The sequence below is a fragment of the Lepisma saccharinum genome, chromosome 2 (genome assembly GCF_977018435.1).
Source record: "Lepisma saccharinum chromosome 2, izLepSacc3.1, whole genome shotgun sequence".
Lineage (NCBI taxonomy): Eukaryota > Metazoa > Arthropoda > Insecta > Zygentoma > Lepismatidae > Lepisma > Lepisma saccharinum.
Window position 1 is genome coordinate 38,820,393 of NC_139230.1, and position 15,221 is coordinate 38,835,613.

Genomic DNA, 15,221 nt, shown 5'->3' on the forward strand with positions numbered 1-15,221 from the left:
ATACTTATAATTGGGCATTAATTGATTAAAATCTAATTTTGATATCGAATGCAACACAAATACAACGCCATTTTAAGTAAAACCCTAAAGTCAAACTGTAAGAAAATTACGTTAGTCAGATGAATGCACCAGATAAATGAGACTCATTGCAGGTTCTATTGGTAGATTTTTGATTGGATTCACAAAGTCTTTGAGTGAGATGGGAATGTTTGATTGATTTATTTGGTTTATTTTACTTCGCATTTCTGCCACTTTTGGCTAATCGCAAAGATGAGGATGAGTGATGATATGATGAAATTGATGGACACTCACAAATAACACCCAGGATTCGAACCTGGGACCTCTGGCGTCAGAGCGCGATATGCTAACCCCTCCGCAAGAGAAGCCGGCGAGTTGGGAATGTGTTTTGGATTTTCTTTGTAGATGGGAAAATCTTTAACTGTGACGCGCACATGCTTTTGCTTACATGTCACCCTAAAACACACGCAAGTATATAAAAAAGGAAAAAAACCTTCCGTCAAAAGCGTTCGCGCATAGTCCCTGCCGTTGTCGGTGCTCGGGGCAGTGTTGCCAGGTCAGACTTGAAAAAATCAGGAGATTGTTCTTTGAGAAACCAGAAGATCTGCTACAAAATCCAATGATCTAATAGTAGCGGATAAACGTCGTTTTGGGGGGGGGCATAGGCGTGCGCACTTGGGGGCAAGGGAACGTCCGCAGATTTTTTTCCGGCGAGGGGGAAACAATGTTGTTGTTTTTTATCAGGCGGGTAAACTAGGCATATTAACCCGTAATAGCGTTGCCCTCTCAGAAAACACCATTTGAGTTTGAAATTACCACGTTCCTATTATAATAATGGATGTAAATTACTGTGACTGAAATCGACTCATAGGTCTGAAATAATAGGTACTTTTACGTCAACATTCATTTTTCAGAAGGGAAGGGAACGATATAGGTTGTGAATAACCTAGAGTCGCCAAGCAAAGGGTCACAATAAAGGCCCCCTGCTGCAGTGGTGCGCATTGTTTACGGTGTAAACGTCACAGATACTTTTGTAACAATGGTGCTAAACCCAGCACCCTGTGTTTGGCGAAAAGAAACCGAACATCTCCATTTCAGGAGTGGACGTGTTTCAAACAAAAGATAGTAAACCTTCCGAGGGACCCAACCAATGTCTTTCATCTCTTCCGCATCTCCCGGTGGTAAAATCTAAGAGGGTGCACGGAAAACACCCTCAAGTTTGCCCTTTCTCAGCACCGGCACAAGGGGTCTGCCATGCCTCTATTTTCGGACAGTAAATCGTAAAAAGTTGTGTTCACAAATGAAGCTAACGTGCCGCCCTTCGTTGTCGGAGATTTTCCACAATCTTTCAAGTCGAATGCTAACAATAACGAATTAATTTGCCTTCTGCTGGTGTTCGGTGTACAGGTATCGTTAGGGGTTGGCACGCGTCCTGCACCATAATAAGAAAATTAATTATACAGCATGAAATATATGAAATATATTGGTGAATTATACAGCATGTCTTCCTCAATAATTGAAGATAACAATGCTAGGGTTCACCCATTTGCTAAAAATAAACACCCACACACACACACACACACACACAACACACACACACACACACACACAGATATATATATATATATATATATATATATATATATATATATATTGTAGCGTGACGTCGGGTAAGGTACGGGATAGTCACGCCGGGACGTAGCTCAGATAAATACGATAGGTCTTAAGTTTGACTTGGCTAACCACCTCTACCCTTAAGGAGGCTGATGAAGGATTGTTGGGAGCCTGTGTTGTTGAACGCTACTCACCCCTTGCTGTTGGTCTGGCCCTGGGCTTCTGGCGTCGGCGACGGTGACAGGTGTCCGCTGGAGAGATCGAAGATGACGATAAGAGACGGCAGGCAATTCGGCGACTTGTTTTATTCTTGCAGATTCTTCGGTTGGCTTAATCCGGACTGCTTATGGACTTCTCGCTTCTTGCCGCCTCGTAGTGTCGCGATCTCTCAGCAGGCCGTCGTCCTCTTCTCGTCGATCAGTTTGGTGGTGATATTGGAGCGAAGTGAGAGATCGATTTACTGTCTCCAGCGGTTTTATACATTGGATTTGAGTCATAGGTTGGTGGACTTTGTACCTCCACTGTGCACCTGGGGTATCCCTGGATGCAGATGGAAATTTACAGTGGAGGTGCACTCACCGCTGGCGAGGGCCGTTGCCTTGCTGAGTGTGCAGAGCCGAGTGGAAAATTCTGGTTGCTCGGCTCTGCATCCGGTGGAATGTGGGGTGAATGAGCGTTCAACTTGCGAGCTTCAGAGCGATGTTTGAGGCAAATTAATGTTTCGACTTTTATGCTCCCAATTCCTTCATCATTCCCCTGGCCAAGATGTATCCACTGTGAGTGGTTACGAAGCAGAGTAGAGATGGTTATGTAGAGTATATTTGGAAATAATAATTGAAAGTACATTGAGTAAAGAAAAATAAAAACCCTGTATATAATAATGTGAAAAAATAAAAAAAAATTAAAAAAAAAGTTGAAGCTGTCGGCATAGCTGTACTGCATGGGTCTGGCTGCATGTTCAGCTGGAATGCTGACCGCTGGTGGTATGCTGAGTTGCAGGCTGCCTGTGGTCTGCTGGCTACATGTTTATGTGCTTGCTGCAGGATGGCGGCATGGTGTCTGGCTGGCTGCATGATGTCTGCATCGTGTGCTGCAATAAGATATCTGCTGGCTGGCCGGCTGCATGATGTCTGCTGCAATAGGAAGGCTCCTGGCTGGCTGGCTGCATGATGTCTGCATCATGATGTCTGCTGCAATAGGAGGTCTCCTGGCTGGCTGGCTACATGATGTCTGCATCAGGATGTCTGCAATAGAATATGAGCAGGGTGCCTGGCTGTATGATGTCTGCTGCAATGGGAAGGCTCCTGGCTGGCTGGCTGCAATAGGATGCCTGCTGGCTGGCTGGCTGCATGATGTCTGCATGATGAGCCGCATGAGGACTGCATGATGTCTGCAATAAGATGTCAGCTGGTTGGCTGGCTGCATGGTGTCTGCATGATGTCCACTGGCCGACTGGCGGGCTGCATGATGAGCTGAAATAAGATATCTGCTGGCTGGCTGGCTGCATGATGTCTGCAATAGATGGCTGCTGCGCCATGATGATTCCTCGCTGACCGACTGCTGGGTGACTGGCTCTATGCGGAACTGCCGAAGAGAAGCTTGAGAACGCCGTGAGAGTAGTATGGCCAGATGGTGACGTTGTGCAAGGGGGAGCCGACAAGCGTAGGGAAGGGGAAGTTATAATAAAAGGTGTTCGCCTAAGTGCGGAAGAGTAAAGGTTGGAGTCGAAGGTGACATAAGTGAAATGACAGGGGTGGGTAGACAGTAGCCATCATCGAAGGTGATACGTGTGGGAAGAGGAGGAGCTAAGCGAGTGGGAGTTGTAAGTTGACGAAGAGTGGGAGGGGGAGGTGGGGAATGTGCGGGACGTTGAGATATAGCAGCTACAGAAATAGGAGAACTAATAATAGGGACGGAACATGTCTTAGGAGGAGATGGGGTTCGCCGGTGACAACATGAACAGCAAGAAGTGTGACGTTTTAGACGTAAGTACATGTAGGTAATGCAAATACAGAGAAGCAGCAGAGCTATGAAAATTAAGAAGAGATAGGTGGTTGTATGAGCAGGAGATTTTACAAGGTCATGAGGGGTAAGTGCACGAGCCTTAGAAGTAAAACATAAGAAAAGGGGAATGTGGAGAAGTTTAAATTGGTATATGACACCTAGAGTGAGACATGTGAGCCAGACAAAAATTATAATGATAGGAAAATCCGCATGTCTGTAAAGTTGAGTTATAGGAGGGATGTCAAGAACTTTATATTGGGAGAGGTTAAGGTGAGGGATATGAAATGTCCATTGTTTATGATAAAGAGCCGTTGCATTCACAAGGGGGGAAATCTTATAATGGGTGTCGAGTAGAAAATTGGGATTGTTGGTCCAGGCAGCAGGAAGGATATGAATTGTTCGGTGGATGGTTGAATGATCGAAACCACAAGGAAAGATAGCATGAATTTTGATATCGGGGGTGATAAGTACATCTGTACGGCAAGCCACGTGTAACAATACTGCACCGGGTTCGTGAAAAGTGGTAAGATTATAATGTAAAGTGGAGCCATTAGCATAAAAAAAGGTGATGGTAGGAGGAGGATTAATTATTGCATAAACATTCAAATCTAATTTGACCACATCAGTGAGGTGGGATTCGTGACATGTGTAGGTACACCCATTCATCGTATCAGCCACGGTTGTTGCTTGAATCAATTTGGAAAAACAGAAATTGAGCCCATCGTGTCTTCCTGTGTGAGAAGGCAGAAGGCACAATTTCTGTGTATGGACCTGACAATTTTCAAGGTCTGTACCGCTAATAGTGACAACATTATGAGAATCATCAATGGCGATATACGATGGATTATGCGACACTACGCATGTTAAATTTTGATATGAAAAGGGGACAGGGATTGCTAAATAAAGTTTATATTTCTTCTGAGTGGAAGTGATAGGCACCTTCAACTCAATATTGACAGCATCAGCAGAAATTCTGCATTGGGACAGTGGTATCTGATAATACATGTCAATAAGGGTGAGAGGAATCGCTATATCAAATCCAGTAGGAAGAATATTTTTTTGAATCTTTTTCAAGTCTCGGTGCAGTGTTGTTTTAGATACTACATGTTCAGAGAGAAAATGATGTTTACAATTGTTAATGGTATTCTCATATTCAAAAAGGGTGAAAATTTGGCTAAGCTGTAAGGTTAGGGTCATAAATTCGATGAGATATGCCTGTGCTTGATGCGCATCTTTGATTGTTAAATTTTTGAGTTTATTAATTAATGCTGCCTGATTTCTAGCCAAACTATCAGAGTGGTTAGCATATTCAGTAAAAACATCCTCAATCTGATGTTGGAAAGAGTGAATTTCACCAGTTAAATTTTGATAGAAAATATGATTAGCTTGCAGTTGTAGTTTAATGTTAGATATCGTTTGTTTTACTTCATGAGCATTTTGGAATAAGGGTTCTAGTTGCTTAGTAGTGGCAAAATCACAGCAATAGTTAGCAATGCTACTTATAAAGCCAAGGAGTGCACGTTTTTGTCTAACTACGGAAGTGTTGGGAGTGGGTCTTGTGAAGAGGGAAAGGTGTGAAAAAAGGTGTGAATGAAAATTTTGGAGTTGGACCGCAAGTTTACATTGGTTGGAATCTTCGTCGCCTTTGTTGCACATGGCATTATGTAGTGTTGATGGGAAGTGCTGGGGTTTAGGCATTTCTAATTTCACATTATAGTAGATGGGGATGGTATAATGATAAGGAATGGTTCCTGGTAGTTCTTTCAGATAAATTCCCGAGATGATTTTCACATGTTCAGTCGCCGTGGTGACCGAAAAAATGAGGGAAAAAAGGGAAAGTAGTAACATTACTGCCATTGTCGGTAGTGAACCCTGAAAGGGACAAAGATACAAATTTAAAACTGAGTTTGCATAAAAAAAAAATATGTATTAAGCATGAGATTTGTGATGAAAAAAATGTTTTCCGAGTTAGCTACTCAAATAAAAAGGTAAAAGAGCACTAATGATAAATTTGAAAAGAGAAGGAATAACAAGCTGTAATGCAAGAGATTCTCGAGACTGAATAGTTTATAATATAAACTTCTGCATTTTTATTTGTTTGTATTTTATTACCATTTGTTTACGTTTTGCGCTCCGCGATGTATTTGCTCGAGCCGAGGCGATTGCTACATCGTCAGCTGTGCGAGATTCGTCTACGGGTAGGTCGCGCATGCGCAGATACTTGTGCGAGTTTTTTTTTTTTTACCATCTGCTTGCTGCAGACAGGAAAAAAAAATCGCGTTGTCTCAAGCGAGTGGAAAATTCACGTACTCAACCAGTAGTCAGTTGAGAGACTACGTTCCTGATTGGCCGTTTTTACTTTCTACTTCTATATTATTATTTTGTGGAATATTAAAAGTTTATTTTAGTCTTCGAACTTGCTTTTAAAGTTAATTCCCGACTCTTTTATGTGTACAGTATTTGAGGAGGAGGGAACAGGAAGAAGAGGGTACTATGTGAATCAAAATGTCGGAACTTCCGTTTTTACATGTGCTCGTTGTTGTGTGCGGCTTGGTGAAAAAATCGCGTTGCGAAGAAAAAAAAATGCGAAAATACAAGTATTATATTGACATGTGGGTGCGAAAAGAATATTTATAAAGTGTGAATGGACTGTGCAACGGTGAAAAATTGAATATTTAAGTGACAGACTCGTCCGAGTCAAGGTGCCTTGTTTTCAAACGGTGAATCGTGATAGCATCAGTTTTCAGTTTGCCACGACCATCGGTGTATTCCACCAAATAGGAATTGGCGTCGTTTTGTGAAATTATTTTCCCTTGAAATTTGTAGGAAGAGGAAAATGCCTTGGGTACGTGGGGATGAGGGGTAGTGTCCAAAATATACACTAACTGTCCAGGGGAGTAGGTTGTTTGTTGTGTCTTTTTGTCGGCACATTGTTTTTGCTGCTCAAATCGCTTTGCTAAATGTTTGTGTGCTAGTTCTCGAGCGGCTTGGAGTTGTTCTATTCTGTGTTCATTAGAGTGGATAGTGGTGTTGGGATTAGTAGGGAGAACAGCATCTGCAATTAACCTAGGGTGTTGTCCAAATAGCAAAAAATAGGGGGAGTTGTTCATGCCAAGATGTGTACTTACATTGTGGGCATGGGTCGCGCTAGCCAAAAGTTCATGCCATTTACCTTGTTTTTGTACCACATAAGTTTTCATGATGGATTTCAAGTAGTGAAAAGATGATTCGACGACACCATTTCTGAAGTGGGCAGCAGTATCAACAAATTTTAATGTGACACCAGTAATTTTGGATAATTCCTGTATTAATTTGCTACAGTTCGGGGAGCTCCTGTCAAGCATAATCGTCTCTGGAAGACCAAAAATGAGAAAAACATGCGAGACAAGGGCGTTAGCTATTGAGTTGGCATCATGGTTGGGAAGGGTTGTAGTTATGGCAAATCTGGTACAATTGTCAACAACGGATAGAAAATATTTGTGTCCTGTGTCAGAGGTTGAAGTCAGTGGTCCACACACGTCAATATGTATTTGGCTAAAGGGATGACTAGCGGGTGGGCTCGTTTGCAGTGTATGTTGTATGGCTCCGTGAGCTCTTTTTGCTACTTGACATTCAGTGCATTTGCGTACTGCAGCGTACACATATTTCTTTAGATTAGGCCAATAGTAGCGTACAGAGAGGATTCCTTTGTCAAGAACAAATGAGTAGGCTGTTTTCTCTAATTTGTGATCAGCATCTGGGTGGTTTTCATGAATTTTGATTAATGCTTGTAAGTATGGGTCCTCTCTTTGTGCCGTACCTATGTCAAAGTCATCAGATTGTAACACGAAGACTTGATTTAGTATGTCCTCCTCGTCTGTGTCAAGGGAAGTGTCTTGTGCTGTATCGTTGGGCAAGGAAGGGGCTGGGTCTACAGGATTCCTCGATAATGCATCAGCAATACCATTCTGTGATGATGGGATATGGTGGATTTGGAAGTCGAACTCTTGGAAGAAGAGTGATCTTCGAGCAAGGACCCCGGACAACTGTTTTGTTGTTCTAAGGTAAGACAATGCATGGTTATCTGTGAAAACTATAAAGGGTGTGTTGATTAAGAAGAATTTGAATGATTTTAGGACATAAAAGGCAGCTGCAATTTCAAGAGAAAAGACGTCTGCTTTTTTCTCAGTGTCTGTAAGGTGTCTGCTGCAGAAGGCTATCGGATGTAGTACTCCATCATCATCCTTCTGCATAAGACAACCGCCCATACCCTGGTAGGACGCGTCGATGTATACGCATGAAGTTTGCTTTGGGTCATAAGGTCTAAGAATGGGTGCGGAAATAATTTTGTCTTTTAATGCCTCAAAGCTTTTCTGATGCTCTTCATGCCAATGAAAGTTTACTTTCTTTTTGAGTAATTTGAACAAACATTCTGCGGGTTCCGCAAACCCTTGTACATAGCGTCTGATGAAATTGCATATGCCTAGGAAAGATTTCAAATTCTTCTTAGATTTAGGTGGAGGGAATTCTTTGATTGCACGCAGGATGTGATCAGAAATTTGGAATCCCTTTTGCGACACAAGATGGCCTAAGACTGGAATTTCTTCAAAGCAAAATTTACATTTATTTGGCCCTAGTTTCAAATTGGCTGCACGTAATTTAGCAAAGACTTTATGTAAAACTTGTAGCATTGCGTCAACTGAGTTTGTGTAGCAAATTATGTCATCCGTATATGCAGATATCTCGGAACTATCTATGCCAGATAGAGCCATAGACATTACATTGTTCATGACCTGACTACTTGTCTTCAATCCCATTGGCAGTACTTCATACTCGTAATTTCCACAATTACTAATTGCAAATGAGGTCATCTTCTTTGACCTTTCTGTTAATTTTACCTGAAAAAATGCCGATTTAAGGTCAAGGGTTGTGTAATATTTCTTGCCTGCCATGTCTGCTAAAATGTTATCAATGTTAGGTGTTGGGAGAGAAGAGGGCTGAATAATTTTATTCAGCGCCCGAAGGTCAGACACCACGCGGAACGAATTGTCTCGCTTGCGCACTAAGAGAACTGGGTGTCGGAATGGACTACCTTCTGACCTGCGAATGATTCCATCTTGTAAGAGCTTGTTAAGCTCAATTTTCATTTGCTCTCTAAGATTCAAAGGGATGGGGTATTGTCTCATATATGGAGGTTGATTGTCGCCAATGTCAATGTCGTACTCATAAATTGGGGTTGTGGTGAGTTTATCGCCTTTCCAAGCTAAAACATCAGCATAATCAAATACTAACTTTATGATTTTTTGTTTGTCTGCCTCTGATAAGTCAGGGTTAATACTAATGCAAGATGGGTCAAATTTTTTCTGACTTTCCTTCAGTCTTGTGTTTTCTGTATTGTCTTCTGTGCATGCGTATGTAGTGGTAGTCGTATCAGTGTTGGATGCGTCTGTCATGTCTACTAGAATGTCACATGGGGTTGCTTGGCCAAGTGGGGTGTTGGATTTGAGTGTGACTGCTTTCTCTGAGGGGTTATGAATTAGTAACAGAGGGGAAGAAGTGTTAAGGAGAGCATGGGGTATGAGGATATTGTATGTAAGGAGTGTTTCCTGAGAGGGTGTGAGTAGGATATTGTGGGGGAGGGGGGGAGTGATGGAAACTGAAACATATGTTCGGGTTCTAGGTTGTAGGGTTACATTTTCTGGGATTGTTACTAAACTGTGTTGGTTGCTAGTAGGGTGTAGTTTAGAAAAAATTACATCAGGGATGGTGTAGGTGTGTGATTTTGTGGGAAGGTTATAGTTTGGAATATGGCCTAAGCGTCTAAGAGTTAACAGGTTAGTACTAAGTGAAATGTCACAATTTTGTGTCTTCAAGAAGTCATTGCCAAGGAGAGGAGGTAATTCTTTGGATTGCACAACTCTAAAAGGGTGGGAGTACCTATATCTTCCTATGTGAAGGGGGAGTATTACAATTTCTGAGATAGGAAGTCTGTTACCAGTGACGCCTTTAATAATGCTGTGCATTTGAATTTTCTTTGCATTGGGTGGAATTAAATGCTGAGGACAAATACTAATCTGGCTTGCGTTGTCAATCATAATTTCTAGTGGGTTATTATTTACATGAGCTTGAATGAAGAATAGGTTGTTTTTTTCAAGGATAGGAACTGTGTCAAATTTTGTCTTGCGTGTGGATCCGTCCCATCGATTCACACGGTTTTTCAGTTTAAATCGTCCTTGTTTTCATTGTTTGGGTTATAAAAACAGTCCCTGGTAGAGTGATTTGAACGGAAACAGATCTGGCATTGCGAAAACTGTGAATTTTGTCGCCCCCCGGCTGAATTATTATTTCCACCTCGAGATCTGAAATTACGTCGCATGCCGCGAGTAGAACCTCTGCGATTGCCATTCCCCTGGCCGTAAAAAGTAGGCCGGGTCTGAAATTGATTACTGTTATTTGATTGTATTTGATCTGCCAGGTTCTGGACAGTGTGACACAACGCTTCAACTTTATTTTCTAATGTTAAGGTTTGCAATTGGTTCGTTACTGAATCTAGTTGGTTCGCTGTTGAACCGCCAGATGGCAAAATTGCGTTGCAAGACTGGGAAACGGCCGCGCTGGTAGAACTAGCGGACTGCGTGTGTGGAGCTTGACTGGAGGGGAGGGAAGGAGGGGCTGTGGGCGTGGTTTGGACTTGCCATGAGTTGGTCGGGAGAGCTGGTGTAGCTTGATAAGATTGCTGCGGAAGAAAGTTGTATGGAGCTTGAGAGATCTGCGGGAGGGGGGTAGGGGGGGAATACGTCACAAATGACGAAGCAGGCTGAGGTGTGGGGAAAGGATGCGTGTTGCTGACCTGTGGTTGCGAACAGCTGGGAAACTGAGGGGAGGCTGTTGCGTAAATGGAGTGCATGTACTTAGCGGCATCTATCAGTTTCATCGCTTCACTTTGTTCCTCATTGCGTCTAGCTTGAATCAGCATGTCTTGCCTTTCTTGATTCTGCAGATGTGCAATAAGAGAACTTGTGTCGGTGAACTCTTTGTCTCCTATCGCAGCGATGTGTTTAGATCGAAGTCCCGACACAACATAGGAAAGGATTTGAGGGTTCGTCGCTTGCGGGAAGAATTGAAGGACGAGATTTTTCTTACGAATAACATAATCATGAATGGGCTGGTTAATTTCCTGCTTTGTCTCTAATAAAATTTGGATGGGCATGCTGACTAAGTGACTGCCTTTAAATAATGAAATTAATTCTTTTTTGATTTGCGGAAAGGTGAGGGTGTTGAAGTTTGGCTGCTTCTTGAGATCGTTCAAAAATGTGAGCGCTATGTCTGCGAGGAACAATGGCAACATTTCGCGTTTTTTATTTTCCTCCCACGCCAAAGCGCCCGCAATGCTATCGAACTTTTCAAAAAACTGCTCAACTTCTTGAGGGTTTTTTCCTGTGAAGGGGGCGGGGTATAAACCATGGGGTATATTTACGGACATTATTGACGGGGATGGATTGATGGTGGTAGGGGTGTTAGTTTTAGGTGTACTGGTTTGGGGTTCTGGGTGTTTCTTTTTTCGTTTGGGTGTTTCTAGACCACCTAAAAACTGGGGATAATCGGGATGTTGAGCCTTGGATCTGGTTATTCTGGGGGAAGGAGCGGGGGAATTAATAGCGGAGGCTAAGGAGAGAATCTGGTCAAGAGAACGGTCTAGCTCTTCGTGAAGAATAATTTGGGATTCGTTCATGCGAATTTAGGGAGGGGGAATTTTTATGCACTTATTCACAAGAAATGAAGGATAGTGAGCGGAAGAGAAATTTTACGAGTGGGGAGTTTATAATACGAAGTGTATTATCGAAAAAGAAGAATTTCTAGGGTTGCTGCTGTGTGCGGCGGGGATTTTAAATTATGGGGTTTTGAGTGACGTAAAAAAAAATTAAACTTTTCTGCAATTCCACGGAGTGGAGCCGGCTATCTCCACCATGTAGCGTGACGTCGGGTAAGGTACGGGATCGAGTCACGCCGGGACGTAGCTCAGATAAATACTATAGGTCTTAAGTTTGACTTGGCTAACCACCTCTACCCTTAAGGAGGCTGATGAAGGATTGTTGGGAGCCTGTGTTGTTGAACGCTACTCACCCCTTGCTGTTGGTCTGGCCCTGGGCTTCTGGCGTCGGCGACGGTGACAGGTGTCCGCTGGAGAGATCGAAGATGACGATAAGAGACGGCAGGCAATTCGGCGACTTGTTTTATTCTTGCAGATTCTTCGGTTGGCTTAATCCGGACTGCTTATGGACTTCTCGCTTCTTGCCGCCTCGTAGTGTCGCGATCTCTCAGCAGGCCGTCGTCCTCTTCTCGTCGATCAGTTTGGTGGTGATATTGGAGCGAAGTGAGAGATCGATTTACTGTCTCCAGCGGTTTTATACATTGGATTTGAGTCATAGGTTGGTGGACTTTGTACCTCCACTGTGCACCTGGGGTATCCCTGGATGCAGATGGAAATTTACAGTGGAGGTGCACTCACCGCTGGCGAGGGCCGTTGCCTTGCTGAGTGTGCAGAGCCGAGTGGAAAATTCTGGTTGCTCGGCTCTGCATCCGGTGGAATGTGGGGTGAATGAGCGTTCAACTTGCGAGCTTCAGAGCGATGTTTGAGGCAAATTAATGTTTCGACTTTTATGCTCCCAATTCCTTCATCAATATATATATATAAAATAATTTGCCCACTCTACGAAGTCAGAGGTTCTACCTAGCCAGGCATGGACGTTTCACGGTTTCACTGTGTTTGTGTCACTTCATCCATGTCATCACTTCTTCATTCATCCTTGTTGTCGTACTTACCCTTAGAGGCACAAAAGCGACGTAAAATAAACTAAAATAGAAATAGAGTTTGGGGTGGGATAAAATACAGCCATCTAAAATAGTAATGTAGTAAAAGTAATAAAATAATGTCCTAGCACAATTGAGTAGCGTTTGACATAATTACACAGTTCACACAGCACTTTTCACGGCTGAGTGGAGTTCCACTCCACCTCTCCCTCCATGTTCAAGTAAGATAAGGAGGAAACGTGTTCTTGAGCTGGCCCTTGGAGGTTCCATAGCAATAGTTTATTAAGGAATTCTCCCGAGAAATCAATAGGCCTGGCAACGCTGATGAGCCGGCTGAATGTTCCTTCCCCCCTGCCCTTTCCCGCACCCGCCGGCGCGATGTGCTTCTGCGCAGGTTTTTTTGCTTGTGGTTCCACTATATCTGCATTTAATACTACTACACATGAAAATAAACCTTGACCGGCTCTTCATATTGTCCACCAAAGATTAAAAAGAAAATACACTTTTGAGTGTGTGGTTTTTCTTGCTTCCTCTGAGATCTGAAGGATTTCGGTTTTGTATATGTAATGATAGTACTTCCAGTGCTTGAAGAGTGTCATTAGGTACAGCTAATTATATAACAATTAAATGCTTTGTCAAATGTTTCACAAATATTTCAAAGTTAGACTTCTTCCGAGTTGATCGGGAACCATCTCAACTCCGTTTTTTTCCTTTTTAATACAACGCCCTATAGATGTCTGAGAAAATACCAAATACATGGTTTCTAAAAGGAATTGGATGTGGTACACATCTGCCATAAATTGTTTAAAGATATTTTCATCAGTAGCTATGGGACTTCAAAATTAGAATGAACTTAACTGAAGTGGAACTCTGTAAGTATGATATATTCAATAATGTGGTTTCTATATCAAGTGGGTGGGAGATGATTATTCCTGGTTGGGGTGTCCCCCTCGCCCTCTTTAATCTCAACCTGCATTAAAATGAATAGATGTATCTTTGTTCGCAATTTTCACATTTCGAATTCCTGATTTTCCGTTCCCTTAAATCCAAATAAGCCCAGAATGAGGTCCAGAGCTTTATAAGTTTCAGAATTATTATCTGGTTTTAAAATCGGTTTCAAATAATAATAATAGTAGGTGTATAAGGCCGGTTCTGCACCCGAAAATGGGGCTCGGTGGGGCTCGCAGTGTTGCCAGCTGCTTATTCGAAAAAATCACCAAGGTTTTTGGTCTAACCTAACCTAAAACAGCAAGGGGTTGGCAATCTTTCTTGAGAGTTCACAAACCGGAAGTGGGGCTCGGTGGGGCTCGCAGTGTTGCCAACTTCTTACTCGAAAAAATCACCAAGGTTTTTTTTGGTCTAACCTAACCTAAAGCAAGGAGCTGGCAATCTTGCTTGAGAGTTCTGCAACCGGAAGTGGGGCTTGCAGTGTTGCCAACACCTACTCGAAAAAAAATCACCAAGGTTTTTGTCTTGGTCTAACCTAACCTAAAGCAAGGAGCTGGCAACGTTGCTTGAGGCTTGCGTTACAGCGCATAAAGCAAGGTTGCCAACCTACTGGTACTTTTGCCATAGCCTTTTACAAAAAAGAGAGAGAGGAGAGAGAGAAGAGAGAGAGAGAGGAGAGAGAGAGGGAAGAGTTAAACAACCGACAGCTGCCAACACCCACTCTAACCTAACCTAACCTAACCTAACCTAACCTAACCCAACCTAACCTAACCAGGTCTAACCTAGCCTAAAGCAAGGAGCTGGCAAGTTTACTTAAGACTTGCCTTAGTGCATAAAGCAAAATTGCCAACCTACTGGTATTTTTGCCATAGCTTTTTACAAAAAAGAGAGAGAGAGGGAAGAGTTAAACAACCGGCAGCCCACCTACAGCTTTTTTTGTCTAACCTAGCCTAAAGCAAGGGGCTGGCAATTTGCTTGAGGTTTGCCAACCTGCATATACTAAACAAAGAGAGCCGGCACCGCCGTAAAAGAGAGAGAGATGGGTGGATGGCAACGCAGTATGTGTGTGCGTGTGTGTGTGTATAATATGTAGCATTATTAACTAGAGTGTGTTGGCAATTTACTTACAACTAAAAAAAAATAGAGATGGCAACGTTGGTGTAAGATGAAGAGAGAGAGAGAGACCCATTGGCTGGCAACAGTAACGAGCGATGTCCTCCCTCTTCTGTGCAATATGATATTATGATGTTACTGTAGTTTTTGACGGGGATTACGAGAACCCATCCGCTTAACATTTAAATGCTAATTTTTTTGCCATGAAATACCATTTAAATTTGGCTATCTCCCGTGAAGGTTGCACAGCAAGACAAGATGTCAAATATTGTTTAAACTATCCAAGCAATTTACGTGAAAATTTTATATATTGAAGTGGAAGTATAGTAATAAGTATGCACATATGTAGTTTACTTGAAAGATAATTAGAAACTCACCTAATAAATTTGATCACACACATCGTTGCATTCCATTTCCATTCCTCAACCTTTTATATTTTTCCTGCCACAGCCACCTCTTCCTCACTTTCACTACATTCTTCAATTTCACTAACATAAAATGTCAAAATCCATATTTTCTTTTTCATCGCTATCGAAAAGCAACTTTTCAATCGCAGAATCATCTACAATATTCTTATGCAACGTGTTTGCAAGACGAAGCAAATGAAGATTTGTTTACATGAGAAATTACTGAACAAAACACGCTTGAAATGGTATGAAAAACTTAGCAGCACAAACATACACGTCATAGATTTGAAAGATCATACAACCTCTGCCATCTATTGAATGAAAAAG